The sequence below is a fragment of the Tenrec ecaudatus genome, chromosome 3 (genome assembly GCF_050624435.1).
Source record: "Tenrec ecaudatus isolate mTenEca1 chromosome 3, mTenEca1.hap1, whole genome shotgun sequence".
Classification (NCBI taxonomy): domain Eukaryota; kingdom Metazoa; phylum Chordata; class Mammalia; order Afrosoricida; family Tenrecidae; genus Tenrec; species Tenrec ecaudatus.
In genome coordinates this window covers 108719574-108735603 of record NC_134532.1, presented here as the reverse complement: position 1 = coordinate 108735603, position 16030 = coordinate 108719574, and positions in this window count along the sequence as shown.

The window sequence follows — 16030 nt, the reverse complement described above, 5'->3', positions numbered from 1 at the left end:
TGGAAGCCCCAAAAGCAGTCATGCTCCCCTTCTGAGCTGACTGCTCTGCCGTGAGTTTAACTGACCCAGAAGATCCCTTTGCAAAACACTGTTCTGATTAGACTTTTCTGAGGTCACCCTGCAGTGACTAGGACAGGTGTGTTACTGAGAGAACTTGTCTGCAGCATCCGCTGACCTCAGGGTCTTATTGAAACATGTTCTGTTTGGAATGAACCCATGCATAGATGAATAAGAACCCCGGAAGAAATAAGTACTGCTTTATCCTTATCTACTATGTATTCACTTCCTTTGGACACTGAAAGAGACCTCCATGAGAAATGATACAGTCTGTCTTTCTGCGAGATGACTGTATCTTCAAGAAAATCAACATCTTAAAACTGTCAAGTGAAAATCATTTTAACATGTATCATTATACTTCTATGTCTTGGTTTCAGATTAGCAGAAGAATGCTATGTTTCCAGAAGCCATGTCAACAGTGAAGACATTCAAAGGTAGAATAATGAATAATAAAGTAATACATGTATTCATCAAAATTAAAAACAAACAAACTCAATTTAAGCATCATTGTTGCTTCCTCTGTAACACACACACACACACGCACCAAAAAACAGCCCAAGGCCTGAAGAAGCAGGCGAAAGGAGCAGTTTTGAGAAATTGGATACAGACAGGACTGGCAAGGGCTGACTGGGAAAGGCATGCCATCACCCACATTGATGCAGCAGGGAGGAAGTGTGGAGCACATGGTTCATCTGCTTACCTGCTAATCAAAAGGTTAGTGACTTGAGTCCATGCACACGTATCTCAGAAGAGAGTCCTGGCAGTCAGCTATATACTTCCTAAAAAATCAGCCATAGACTGCATACCAAACACAGGTCTTTGTGATACACATGAGTTCAGTCTGAATTGGTGAATCCAAATCAAACCAAACTCACTGCCATTGGCTCAATTCATAGCGACCCTACAGAACTGTCCCTGTAGGCTTCAGCGGCGCTAACTCTTTGAATAGAAAGCCTCCTCTTTCTCCCTTGGATCAGCTGGTGATTTCAAACTGGTGACCTTGAAGTTAGCAGCGGACATAACTAATTAATACCCACTTGTAACTGGTGCTTTTTTCTGCCCTCTGATCTCTTCCCTTTGGCTTGCCTGGCCGAGTGCAACCATAAAGCAGGGCACAGAGAACCTATTAGTGCAATCCACTGTGGGTTAAGGACACGGGGAGAGCAAGGTGGAGAGGGCTGCGAGGGATCTGGGGGACACAATGAAAGGTCGCTTTCAGAAACACTACGTATGTCTTCTGTTAATCGAGATCCTCTTTTTTATTCGTTAAAAATCTGTGTGTAGCTATGACAGGTCCCTAGATTGGGGATAAAGCACGCGGGGGGGAGGGGGGGCTTGTCCCTCCCAATGTCTACGCTAAACGAACATTCGCTGCCCATGGCACAATAAAGGGCTTGGAAAGAAATCAGGCACACGAATCAGACAACCACGGCAAACTCCAAAACCGAGCATGGTCACACCCAAGGCACTGAGGCCCAGGTGGGAGGTCCACCTGGGCGCACAGACGAGGCACCAGAGACATGACACCACACAGGTGCTCCTACACTCAGCCGATAAGATTGGTGAATAGCCTCAACCACGCCTCCCCAACCAATGAAGATCGAAGGGGAAGAAGTAACACAGGTGTGGAGAGGGTTTTTCTCTGGTTCCGTGCCCTCTTGTAGGTCGGAGGGTGGAATTTCCTCCCCCACGCGGGCTAGTGCCCACAGCTGGGTGCCCTCTTGGGCTGCTTCCTCTCTTGGGACTCCCTGCCCTTGGTACCAAATGCAGGTCTCGCTCCTATTCTGGGATTCCTTTCACGTATTTTTCCACGCTGCCCTGAAATGGCCATTTTCAGGCTTAGACTTTCCCACGGTCCCCGCCCTGCATCCCTGCACACTTTCCGGAGAGAGTGTGTGCTTGTTGCGACTGTAACACCAGAAACGTCCCTCATAAAAGTTACTTGGATTTACAAAAGTGAATGTGCTGCATGCATTCTTTGAGCAAGAACACCACTGCAGAAACCTAACAGTTAGACACTTACTGTCCCCAGATCATCGTATATATTAAACATCTAGATTCTAAAGCAAAATAATTAAGACACATGCAATAAAAACCTTGTGCCGTAAGACACAATTTTATCTTGCCTTCCCCTGCCCCGCCTCCTCATAGACATGTATTAAGCAATTCCAACCTGACAGGAACTGTGGTAGGTATCAGAGATCGCAAAAGAAGTAACATGGCATCTTAATTTTCAGCAACTCACATTCAATAGGACAAAGTAGCTAAACATGTAAAGTGCCTCAACTCTGACTTACTAAGTGGTTCAGAAAGGTTGGGGCCCATTGTTTGGCTTCTTGTATTCAGAAGAAATTATCTTCGCCTTGTCTCTGCTTGCTCTGAAGCGTACAAGCAATGAATGCAGTATTTACAGGGTGGCCTTACGGGCAACGGCAACAACAAATAAAGGCGTGGCTTGTTCTATAGATACAAGTGTTTAAAAACTCCATGCGATGCTCAGAATTCCAAAGCTAGGGCTAAACCAGTCTTGATGGAGGTGACTTTGCATCAAGGTTTTACAGTTCTTTTCTTTGATTTCTATGTCTAGAGCTCTGATTAGAATGTCCTGGTTTGTATTATTACTAGTGTTTGATTGAATGTGGCATGGGAAATGCAGATTGGCTATTGTAGGAACATGACTCTTCCATATTCTACAATGATTAGTCTTTGGATTTCAGCTTGGGTCCCTGAGATGTGCTGGTTTAAAGCACTTCCATTTTTCTGTGCCAGATGTAAATGCATAGAAGTACAGACAGTGGGATCAAAGGAAAAGCAATAAACCCATCCTCACCTGTCTGCCTGACAGAAGAAGGGATATGGGAGACTGAATGTTTTAAGTTGCCTAAGGATGTCTTAGGCATCTCAATTAATGATTTTGGGGAAGAATCATCTCTTCACAGAGCTAATGCTGTTTTACTGTTCAACAGTAGTGTTGTAGTGTTGTATGGGTAATACATCTAACCTCAGCCAGAGTAAGAGAATTGTTGGGTTAATGGCTGGTTGGGACATTCAGAAGAAACCTGCAACATGTTTTCTTTCCATCCAAAGTAGAATGGAAAGAGCAATTATGTTGATGTTAGATGACTCGAACTTAGAATACGTGGTCTTTAAGTTAGGATTTAGTCAAGTGTATTAACTTCTATCAGATTCAGGTGCTTTCATTGTAAAGAAAAGCCAAGCCACACTCACTGCCACTGGGTTGTGCACTTGCTAAAGGCACGGCTGTACGGCCTACCTGTTGAAGATCCCCGGCAGATTTCAGTGAGACTAAGCTTATCAGGAAGGCATTGACGTGCTTCATACAGGGAAACTTCCTCCATATTGTTGTGATGGCTGTTATTTTATGGTACACTTATAAAAAAGAGCCTATATCGTCAACATAGACCCCTACAGGGAAGACAACTATGTGTAGATGAGTGTACTGAACTAGACGGAGCAAATGTTCACCACGGGACTTGCTTTCATTCCTCTCGGGTAAAAATGTACAAAGTAATCAGAAAAGATGCCGGAAAACAATGAAGCTCGATGCCATTGAGCTTCCAGGAGCACAGATGGGAAAGCTGAGCAAAAGAGAGTGAGCCCCCTCCCCCTACTACCATGGACCAGCCCCATCTTATCCCTCACACGCCTCACAGGGTTCAAACGCTCTTGTAAGGTGGGCTCCGTATTTTTCCATTTTTCCACATGTAGTCGAAAATCATTTGAGCAGATCAAACAATTACATAATTATTTGTCTTTTCATTGAAATGTAACCCTCATACCTTACTGGTTAGGATGTAAAACAGTTCAGCCGCTATGGCAAATAATTGTGCTGACCCTCCAAATGTTAAACACAGAAATGGCCACACCTACCAACCATTCTGCTTCTAAATATATATGCCAAAGCATTTAAAGCAGCTATTCAAGCACATGCATGAACATGCATGATCAAAGCAACACGATCTCCTCAAGATCACAGTAGAATGAGCCCAAATGTTCATCGATGAAGGAATAGATGAACAGTAGGTGGTCCATCATCCAATGGGATATAATTTGGTTGTAAAAAGGAAAAACATACTGATGTATATAACAACCTGTGTGAATCTACAAAACATTAGAGTAAGGGAGAGAGGAGACACAAAGGATACACAGTGCAGGAGTCCACTTATGCAAACTATCCAGAACAGATAAGCCCCTCCCCCTGAGAGACACAAGAGAGTCTGGTGGTTGTCAAGGGCTGGAGGGAGCAGGAAATGGGGGGAAATGGATTAAGGCTAAAAAGTGACACGTTGGAATGACAAGAATGGTTTTGGAATCAGGGAGAGGTCATTGTTGCATGACATGTGACTTTGTTAAATGCTAAGAAGTTGTTATATTTCCCCAGATGGGAGACACCTAGGTCCTTGGCTTCGCAAGAGAAAGAATTCACACTGAAGTTTGGTTGATGAAGTGGCAACTCAAAACTATCATGTATTCACTATTTTCATGCATTCTTCTTCTTCTTTGTAAATGACACATTTCGTCCAGCAGGCAGAGTGCTGCTTCTGTGAATGAGCGTTTTTAAAGTTTGCCCTCTATCCAAAACTCATTGTGTGGTGTCCAGTGGCTTAAGTTTTTCATCTTTACAAGGCAACAACCCATGCATTTTAGCCTGAAAAGCTGTTCTACACATGTATACTTTCCTTTTTTCAACAGTATTTTAAATTCTGTTTGATAAAATTAATGATACTATCAATAGTGTGGTTATGAGTCAGAACCAGCCTGATGCCATCAAACAACAGCAATCAATACAAGTGCCACACTCTCCATGGAGGTGGGTTACATGTTTGCCAATTCAATGGTAAGGATACCTCTTAGGTGAGCCAGGGCCATATTTAGACCATAGATGCATGCGTGGATTTTTAATTCACATTTGATCACCACGCTAGTCAAGAACAAATAGTTCTTATGACGTGGTCCTACTCGATACTTGCTCTCATAAACAGATCAGTGGTGCCATAGCAAAGTGTGGGGAAGAAATCAGATGGTGTCCAGCTATCAGAAAGAGTAAAGTCTTGCACCTTAAAGGCTTGCCTTAAAACTGGTAGCTATCTATGTGAAGTGTCAGCTAAGTTCACAAGAAAAAAGCACACCAGCCCATATGATCTAAAATACAAGCCAGAGGCAGGACTATATAAGCACTTAAATTCAGAGTCTTGGGTTTTCAGAAGGCTATTGATGACAGCTGTGTTAGGCCAGGTTGACTAGAGAAACAAATCCAGTGATACTCATGTATGTGTAAGAGAAATCTTTATATCAAGAAGTAATTATATATTGTGTTAGTCTGGGTAGATAGAGAAACAAATCCAGGGAGCCATATCCATGCAAGAGAGAGTTTTATATCAAAGAACAATTGTACATTAAGAAAACATTCCAGCCCAAGTCCATAAGTTCGATATTACCCCATATGTTAACACTAGGACCTAAATTTCTTTTTAGACTCATGCTGCCAAGCAATGACACCAAATGCATCACAATCACAGGCCAGTGGGTGCAAAGTCTGGTGAATCCAGTGATGGGGGAGGTATCTCAGCACTGGCATGGGTCTCCACATGGCTGCTCCAGCTCCAGGGCCCTGGTTCCATTAGCGTGTAGTTGCATGTGGCTTGTCAACCCGAAAGTCTCACAGGGAGACAAGCGGAGAGATTCTGTCTAGCCTCCAAATTAGTTCAGCAAGCAGCGACCTGAGTGACAGGTTAAACTCCACCCCTTCACTCTTAAAATTCTCAAATTGGCACCAGGTTATGTAACTACCACATATAGCAAGCCAGCATCCCAGTCCAGAGCCAATCAAGTCCTTAAGTCCAATGCTAGTCCCTAAGTCCCTCTTCAGACTCACACAGCCATATACAGTGATGCAGAATGCAGGAAGAATCACAGGCTGGTGGGTGCACAATTGTATGAATCACAGAACTGACAGTAACCAGGGTCAGCCAGCAGGAAGGTGATGACTGGGTGGGTGGGGTGAGGAGGTAGGTGTAGGAGGGGGTGGTTCCCAGGACCCTCCTTATGAGAAGGCCAAACACACAGGGAATCACTATCAGGCTGTGACCTGATTGACAGGCTAGAATACACCTCTTAATGTACAATTGCTCTTTGAGACATCTTCAAGTTTGACATGAAATTATGTAACTGCAATAGTGAAAGCTGAAAATCTCTTTGTAGGGTCCTCACATGGGTTAAGCCTTTGCTGAATCCCTTCTGACCATTGACTGGGGATATGAAAGCCTTGTATCAAAGAGAGTGCTTGGGAAAGCGGACTAGTGCAGATTTAGTTAGGTTAAAATTTAACATCATATCATTTGTCTTCCTGTTTAACCCATTTTTAATTTTGTCTGGTTTTTTATAATCTTATGTTCTTTTTTTCAATTGAGATTGTTCTGCTTTTGGGGGGCGGCATTGATAGGGTTTTTTATGTGAAGTCTATGATAGATACATCTATAGAGACAGTAGCTGGACTAACAATTTCTTAGAGTTATGGCAGGGAGAATTGGAGCAAAGGGACATTGATAATAATGAGTACAAGAAAGAAGATGTTCTAAATTGATGGTGGTGAGAAGTCTACAGCTCTTTTTAATATGCTTAAACCACTGAATTGTATGGAACGTAAAGTTGGTGCCAATAAAACTGTTAAAATAACAACCAAATAAAAGAATATTGAAAGCACCGTGGACAACCAGAAAAACACGCAACGCTGTCTTAAAAGAGAGCAACCAGAGTGCTCTTAGAAGCATGGATGGCGAGACTTGGATGTGTTATCAGAAGAGGCCAGTCCCAGGAAATGAGATGGATGGATACAGTGGCTGCAAGAAGGAACTCAAATACAAAACTTATGCAGATGGCCCAGGGCCAGTTCTATGGCACATTTGGGTGTCTGAGTCAGAACCAACTCAACAGCACCTAACAGCACACATACACATACACAGAGTTATCTCCATATCGGACAGTTGTCATAGGTAAGCATTACTATTCGAGAAAACACTAAATCAACCTCTTCAAATGGACAACAGACACAGGAAATCTTTTGCCACCAGAAATACTCAATCAGTCTTCTGTAGATACAAGTATTAATTTGTTATTTCACAATTTTACTAATAATCACTGTCTCTGCTTAACTTTCTTAGCTTTTTTGGTTTCTTTCTGATTAATAACAGTACATTTTCAAACTCACGTTCTCCAGCTGTCACTTAAAATAAATCTGTGCCTCTGGATAGTAACATTTTAGCCTTTCACCTAAGAATTAATGGACTAATAAATCTATAAATTCCTCCTGTAACAGAAATGGATGACTTTAATGCGTTGTAGGCCGGTTGATCTAGACAAAACCAATCCTGACAGTGTTAGTGACATTAATAACTGTGAAATCACATAATCCCATGCTCCCCAAAGCAAATGGCTCTTTGTGCCCTCTGATCCTGATAGTTCTTTACACACATATCTTATCATGGAATGTGTGAAGACAGAGAAGCAAAAAATAGCATGATCACATGTCAGCTTACAATTTTAAGATTCTTCCTCCTCTATGTGAAAAAGTCATTATGCATTCCCTCTTCTTCATTTTATTTTTCTCTATGACACATATCGCTGCCTGACTTGATTATTATTTATTGATCCATTCTTATTTTTTTATGGTGTAGACACAGCCTTTGTTATGTTGTTTGCTATTTCACTTCCAGTATTTAAAGGAATTCCTGACACAGAGGCAATCAATGCTCATTTAATAATTTCTATGTGGATTAATTAGTAGTTGAACACTAGAAATAAACTGGTTTTATCTCTCTAACTATGACCATTCAAGTTAGGTCTTTTTAAAGTAACATGAGTGTCCTATTTGTTTCTTTAAAAGTATTTGGTTTTCTAATCAAATTACTTGTGTGTTAATTTTTAACTAAAATTAGCAGATAGAGGATTTGATGAATTGCTATATTTATATTTATTTCACATAAATTCATTTTATATTATCTTTGAATCATAATATTTTTAGAGAGGAGACTAAAATTCAAATTGTCCCAACCATCCTATTATTGTTTTACATGTAGCACTTCCTAATGGAGCTATATATAAATCCACATTTTACTTCCCAGCCAATCTTGTAATAAGAATTTTTAGACACATTCTGTTTTTCCAGTTACTAGATATCTAGTTTGATAAAAAAGTTTGATATTCTCTAGAGTGCCACCAATCAATTCCCAATATCTCTAAAGCTTATTTCTGAAAGTAGGCAATAGCTGGTTAGCAAGCTGGATAAAATATTTAATTTTCTAGTATGCTTCATTTTATTCAGAAGGATTGAAATAAGTGATGAGCCTAATATTTCAAAATATGTCACATATGTAGAATCACAGACCCTGATTATTTTTCATATACTGCCTCTGTTAAAAACATGATTATACTTAAGAATCAAATAGCTAGAGTTCAGGTTTGGATATAATATTAAGGACGTTTGAGTTTTGAGGGTGTTGCTTACTACACAGGTGAACTTGAATGAGTACTTCTTTCTCCAAAGTTCAGTTTTCCACCTAAAATAGTGATATAGTGTACATTTCTTATGAAAACTGTGTAAATATCAAATGAGATAAACTTTGTGAAGTGATTAGCAAGATGGGAGGCACATAATAATTACTCAAGACATCTTAGGCATTGGGCGTATTATCCCTCTGAATGTATGAGAATTCCTCTTGAAATCCCAATATATTTTGTTTCACAGCTTTAAGATATTTTAGCATTTATCTTAACATTATCTTTTCATATGAAATTTTAGCCTCATTAATTTTGCTGAAGTACCCAGTACTGTGCTTTCAGCATGAAAGAAACTTAGTATGTACTTTGAAATCAATTAAACTAAAACAAGACACATTTAATTGTATACCTCTATCTGCATCCCTTTAGAATGAGAAATAATGGCCTTCACTCTTGAAATGGGCTACAATCACATCAAATCTTTGAAAGCATTATTTTAATAAAATATGAATCATAAGTTCATTTTAAAATATGAAATTCTCTTTTATTCTTTACTTCAAAAGTGGATGCTATCTTGTGTTTTCAGTCTTCAGGGATACTGTATTAAAGCTCTGTGGAAGAGGAATCTAAACGGTCTCTGGATATCTTTCTAAGAATTATGATACCACATGTGGTGGCTACATAATCTGGTGTCAATTTGAGGATTCAGAGTGAAGGGGTGGAGTCTAGCCTGTCAATCAGGATATAGCCAAGGAGGCTTCTGTGCATGGCTTTTCCCTGAGCATTCTGGGAACTCTGGTATTTCTTCCTGGGAGGCGGGGGACTCTCACTTTCTGCTCATTCCCTGGGAGACATCCCTGAGGAGAAGCCACATGGAACTATCCTGGAGCAGCCAGAGCCCTGGACCTGGACGAGCCTTGAGGAGGCCCCGGCCAAGGCTCAAATGCTTACAGCACCACTGGATCCAAAAGACTTCCCACCTACTGCCTTGTGATCTTCCTGCATTTGGCATCATTGCATGTGTTTCGTGAGTCTGAGGAGGACTTTTTAGATTAGTATCAGACAGATGGGCTAATATCAGACTTATTGACTTGATCTGGAGTTGGCTGAGCTGTTTTCTCAATATTCAGCAGCTCTTGTATATACAGCTCTATGAATTTCTCTAGTCTACCTATACTAACACACCATACTTAGCCATGCATTTGCAAATTCAATACACAATCTTTCAGAACACAAAAATTTCCCAATTGATTGAAACATTATAGCCAAAGCCTTAAGGAATTGTTACCATATCCTATTTTCTTCTCCTTCTCAAGTAATATTTTTTCTTTGAACTAGAAAATAATAATCACTCATATTTTGCAAGAAAAATTGGGACCCATAAAGAATAGTCAATATGTTTCATATAATTCAGAAAGCAGCAACAGAAAATATTTTGATATTTAGTGTTTATTCCATCTTGTTTATGCTATCTTCCTTTAATATCTAACCTAGAAATAACAATGTAATCAATTACATTCTAACTACACATAATAATCTTAAAAAATTTGAGCACATGGGTATTTTTATTTTTAGATTTTCTTATTTCAGGACAAAATGTCTTCACATCTAACATCAAGTTTGCATATGACTAAACTGCTACAGATATCAGCAGAAAACATGACTGAACAGAAAACATGATTGATATTTTCCTAATTGATATTATAAAGCTGACATAAAAGCGTGATATGTTTATGATTAAAAATGTGAGCTGGTCATCAGAAGGAAGTCTCATCCTGATAAAATCAGAGCACCTGATAAATCCCTGACTTTCCTTGCTTTGCTTTGACTTGCTGATAATTTCCCTTCTTAAAAACCTGAGAAGACAAGAATGGAGAAATGGTATTTTCAACTTAATTTCACTAAATCCTACAAGTCAAGGGTAATACTCAAATTCTTCAGCAAGCAGTGCTGAGCAGGCACCAACTAGACAGATCTTAGCAGCCCTCTGGTGCATTGTCAATTACTTCTTTTGCTTTGGATTATAGGGATCCTGGACCTGAAGAAATTCCTAAGCACCCAATGAACTTGGCAAACACTTTGCGTCCAAGCAAGTATTCCCAGCCCATATTCCAAGAGGACAGCCACAGCAGCGCATGTTCTTGTGTGTCCGCTGCTTGTCAGCTTTGTTGAAAAGGGTCCTTATTTCATCTTGACTCCTTTGAATCTATCCCCTGCTCTAAAACCTATGAGCACTCCTAATTTCTGATCCTCATTTTTCCTAATCTAACAGCATAACCTAAATGATCAAATCTATAGTCTCTCCCCACTCCTCAATAAAAAAAAGCATCCTCTCCCCACAGTTTCCAAAGTCTCCATTTTCTAATACATCTTGTTTTCTGTTGGCAGATTAAACTTCTGATGTGGGCACCCTGCTTACCAGGACAAAGCTTTTAATGTCTGTGATAGCTATGTAATTGTTTGTCAATTTGAGCATTAAGAGTGTATAGGGTGGGGTCTAGCTTGTCAATCAGATCATGGCCAATGAGACCTCTGTGTAGGCATGGCCTTCTCCTGAGAATTCTGGGAAATCCAGTATTTCCTCCTTGGAAGCAGGAGAGACTGTCTCACTACTTCTTTCTAGAAGGGATACAACTCCCTCTCTCTGCTTACTCCCTGGGAGTTAATGCAGCTTACAAGGCACATGAAACTGCCCTAGTGCCCTGAGCCGGACAAGCCCCATGGATACAAGCAGACCTCTGAAGCTGGAGAAGCCACAAAGAGACCCCTGCCAGAGCTGAGAAGTTAAGATGCCACTGAACCCAAAGACTTTCTATGCACTGGATTGTGATTGTCCTGCATTTGGCTTCATTGCATGTGTTTTCTGAGTCTGAAGAGGACTTTATATATTGGTATAGGACATATGGGCTAATATTAGACTTATGGCCTTGGACTGGACTGGGCTGGGATCTTTTCTTCATGTCCAGTTTGCCCTTGTATATAAACCTTTTCCTCGTACACATAAGTGTGTCCATGGATTTGTGTCTCTAGTCTACCCAGACTGACACAATGTCTCCCTATTACCAAGAAAAACCCATGGGGTGCAGCCTCCATGCCAGGAAATGCTCATCATTCAATCCTGATGTGTCTGCAAAATGGTTCCTCGTGACTTATTTTTCTTTGCCCTAAATTCAGTCAGACAAAACAGTTTGCTATTGTCTAAATAACTGGCACATTTTCACGTTCTTATTATTTTCATTTGAAGATCAAATATCAGGGGTATCGTAGCCTTCAATAGAGATTGCCAGTGAATGTAAAGAAGCCACTATCCTCACAAATGAACCCGTAGGTAATGCTATCCCAAATGAAGGAAAGATCAAAGTTCAAGACTTTCACCTTCCTTGGATCCACAATCAATGCTCAATGGAAGCGGCAATCAAGAGGTTAAATGACACATTGTATTGGGTAAATCTGTTGCCAAGACCTCTTTAAAGTGTTGAAAAGTAAGGTTGTTACTTTGAAGATTATGGTGTGCCTGACTCAAGCCATGGTATTTTCAGTAGCCTCCTATGTACGTGAAAGCTGGACACTGAAGAAGAATCGATGCCTTTGAATGCCATTGTGTGGATTTGAATGACATTGTGTGGGTGAAGAATATCAAAAGTACCATAGAATCCCCAAAAGACAAACAAATCTCTCTTGGAAGAAGTACGAACAGCATGCTCCTTGGAAGCAGGGATGGCTAGACTTCTTCACACTTATTTTGGACATGATCAGGAGAGACCCATCCCATGGAAAAGATAACTTGTTGGTAAAGTAAAAAGGCAGTGAAAAAGAGGAAGATCTTTATCGAGATAGATTGACAGAGCAGCTACAACAGTGGAGTCAACCCCGAGAGCAATTGTGAGAGTGGCAGAGGACTGGGCAGTGCTTTGGCTGTTGTGCTTTGGGTCGCCGCGTGTGAGAACCTGCTGGGCAGCACCGTGATTTCCATTTGCTGCTGCATTCATCTGGAATGAATTTTCCTTCTCCTGTGTCCAAGCACTTTACAAGCTACCTCAGCAGTTTATTCTCCAGTTATTCAGTAATCTCTACATTATTACACATTCACAATGCTTTATATGCACTGGTCACGAAGGTAATGTCACTTGTATATGGAGCACTGGTGATGGGGCGGTAGCACATTGAGCTGTGATACCCATGATCGACAGTTTGAAGCCACCATCATCTCTGAATAAGCAAGACCGAGCTTTCTACTCCTGTAAAACCAGTTACTATCTCAGAAACCCGCAGGGTATTGCCATGAGTCTGCATTGACTTGAGGGCAGTGAGTTTGGGCTTTTTTTTGGTTATCACATTTATAATTTATATTTTCCTGCACATATCTAATCTCCCTTTCGATGCTGTAAATCTTAGGAGTCACTTTTCATGCATTCTTGTTTCCTGATATCTCCTGACACAATACGATGCAAAACATCTAGATACTAACAATCCTTTAATATTTACGGGAAAATGAAATGAGTAGAACAAGGTGAGAATAAGTTGAAATTGGCAAGAATATTAGCAAAGAGCAATTTTCATCTCAGAGCTCATCTATCTGAAAGAAATATCAGTCCTTATAAAAATGAACCCTGGATTCTAAAATGTATATTCCTTATGTTGATGAAAGGTAGAGAGAGCGAATACCCCGTTATCAAGTCAATTCTAACACCCAGTGATTTCATGCGTGGCAGAGTAGAACAGTGCTAAATGTTAATGGCTGTGATCTTTCAGAAGTAGATTACCAGGTCCCCTTGGTGGATCTGAACCACCCATCTTTCAATGGGTAGCCACATGTTTAACCATTAAGAAATTCTGAAAGATAAGATGATTAATCGAGAAAACAAAACAAATAAAAGGTGTTTGTTGTGATTGTGGTTTATTAGGTGCCACTGTATTTGTTTCGACCCATAGCAACCCCCATGCAGCAGAAGAAAGCACTGCCCCAGCCTGTACCCTCACAATTGTGTCTCTGCTTGAATCCATTGCCGCAACCACTGTGCTAGTTCATTTCCTTGAGGCCCTTCCTTTTTTTATATTGATTTGTTTGTTTGTTTGTTTATTTGCTGTCTTACTTTATCAAACATGACGCCTTTCTCCAGACACTGGTCTCTGCTGAAATACGTCCAAGTGTGTATGTGGCTCCCCTGTTGGTTTTCTTGATGTTCCTGCAACACGTGTTCCCTCCTCAAGGCTCTTCCAACAGACTTATTCATGTTTCTAGGGTCTCAGATGTCACATCTTCTGTGGGGTGTTCCAGAACCATAGCCACGCTGTTGGTGTTAAGTGATGTCGAGGTGCTTCCGACTTGCAGTAACGAGGAAACACTGCCAGGTCCGGTGCCAGCCTCACAATCGTCATGTTCAAACCCATCATTGTAGTCACTGCGCCAGTTCATCTTGTCTCTTCACAGTGCCTTTAACTTGACCAACATGGTGTCCTTTCCCACGGCTGTTTACAAATTCATTTCTCTTGTCCTTGCAGTTCTGGTTTTCTCTGTTTTATTATTTCATACAATACTTGTCACTAGCTGTGTTAGTCTGGGTAGACTACAGAAACAAATCCATAGACACGTATGTGTGTAAGAAAGAGCTTTATTTTCACGACCAGTTCAATATTGAGAAAACACATTAGCCCAGTCCAGATCAAGTCCATAAGCCTGATATTAGCCCATATGTCCTATACCACTCTTTAAAGTCCTCTTCAGACTCAAGACACACATGCAATGTCACAGAATGCAGGAAGATCACAGGGCAGTGGGTGGGAAGTCTTGTGGCTCCAGTGGCGTTGTAAGCATCTCATCACTGGCAGGGGTCTCCACGAGGCTTCTCCACTTCCCAGGGCTCTGGTTGAATCAGGGTAGCTTCATGTTGCTTCTTGACAGGGATGTGTCACAGGGAGTGAGCATAGAGAGGAAGTGGCTCCTGCCTCCCAGGAGGAAATACCGGAATTCCCAGGACCCTCAGGAGAAAGCCATGCCCACACAGAGGCTTCATTGGCTATATCCTGATTGACAGGCTAGCCTCCACCCCTACACTCTCGATTCTCAAATGGACAGCAGATTACGTAACTACCACACAAGCCAATATATTGTAATTACTGTTTATGACTTGATTTTCTTAATATCAGAAATTAATTAACCTGGCTTAAAACTGCATAAAATTAAAAATACATATATTTGACTTTTTCTGACTGCTCTTCCTTTAATGAAAAGAATAAATTTAAGCATGTGGATATCATTTAATAAATAGTTATTGAATACACAATTTCATGGCTATACATTACATTTTAAATTCAATTTCTACATTAGAGAAAAGTGTTAGGGTTTGAGCATCTTTTTCTCTTGTACAAGTCAGAATGAAGAATCTCAGCTTCCATATCTCTCAGCTGTATGCAATCAATCAAGTCACATGTATATAAACCACTATTAATATAAGACTTTGAAGTCCCTGAGCAGTGCAAATGGTTAATAGTCTTGGCTACTAATCAAAAAGTTGGCAGTTTGAGACTTCAGAGATAACTTACAAGAAAGATCTGACAATCTATTTCCAAAAAAATCAGTCAATGAAGTCTCAAACTGTGAGTCAGATTTGACTCAACACCAATTAGCTTGTCACATACTTTGATTAAGAAATGGACAGTCTCAGCAAAGAAGCTCTGCGAGAAGCGCCAACATTACGGGTGCAGTAGCAGAGGCTGTAGCTCTGAACTAGCCGGGTTGTATGCTCATGCTTGGAATGCACAAAGGAACACTGGCATTGACAGCTTTGCTGGCTGCAGGAAAAGGGTGTTCTGGACATTTAATTCTTGGGAGCATCAATGACAGAAACCATAATTCTAGGCATGATTGTTAAGGTGGTCTGAACTTAACCTCAAGTTTCAATTGTCCTCTTAATAATTCATTGACCTACTTACCTACCCTTGACTATAGTCCTTTTCTGTTTAAAATATTCATAATGTATTCTATTGTTTGCAACCAAGAACACTGCTAGCACAATCCTATGACAGTGACATGGGTGATTCAGAATAAGTTCACCATTCAATTAATTACACTCTTTAGAACAATTAGCCATTTAAATAAATCTTCAGCCTAAGTTTTAAGATGCTGACGTCTTCATTATCACAACTCAGTTCTGAGAGCAGAATTCTGCTAGTTTCTAATCCTGGTGTTTTCAAAATCATATTGCTTCCATTACTTAGTGTATATGTATAACTTAATTAAAAAAGTGAATTTATAAGAAATAAAGCATTTGCTATAAGAGGGAAATTTTGGTGTCTGGTACAATAGACATCATCAATTCATGCTGGCATTTTGCAGATACTTTGTGCTAACCGGTTCTATAAAATGGATCCAGGTATCTTTCTACCTAATCTATTATCATTTTGATCCCAAGGTTCCTTTCTGGTCTGTGATCTCTCCTTGAAGGTTTCATATCCT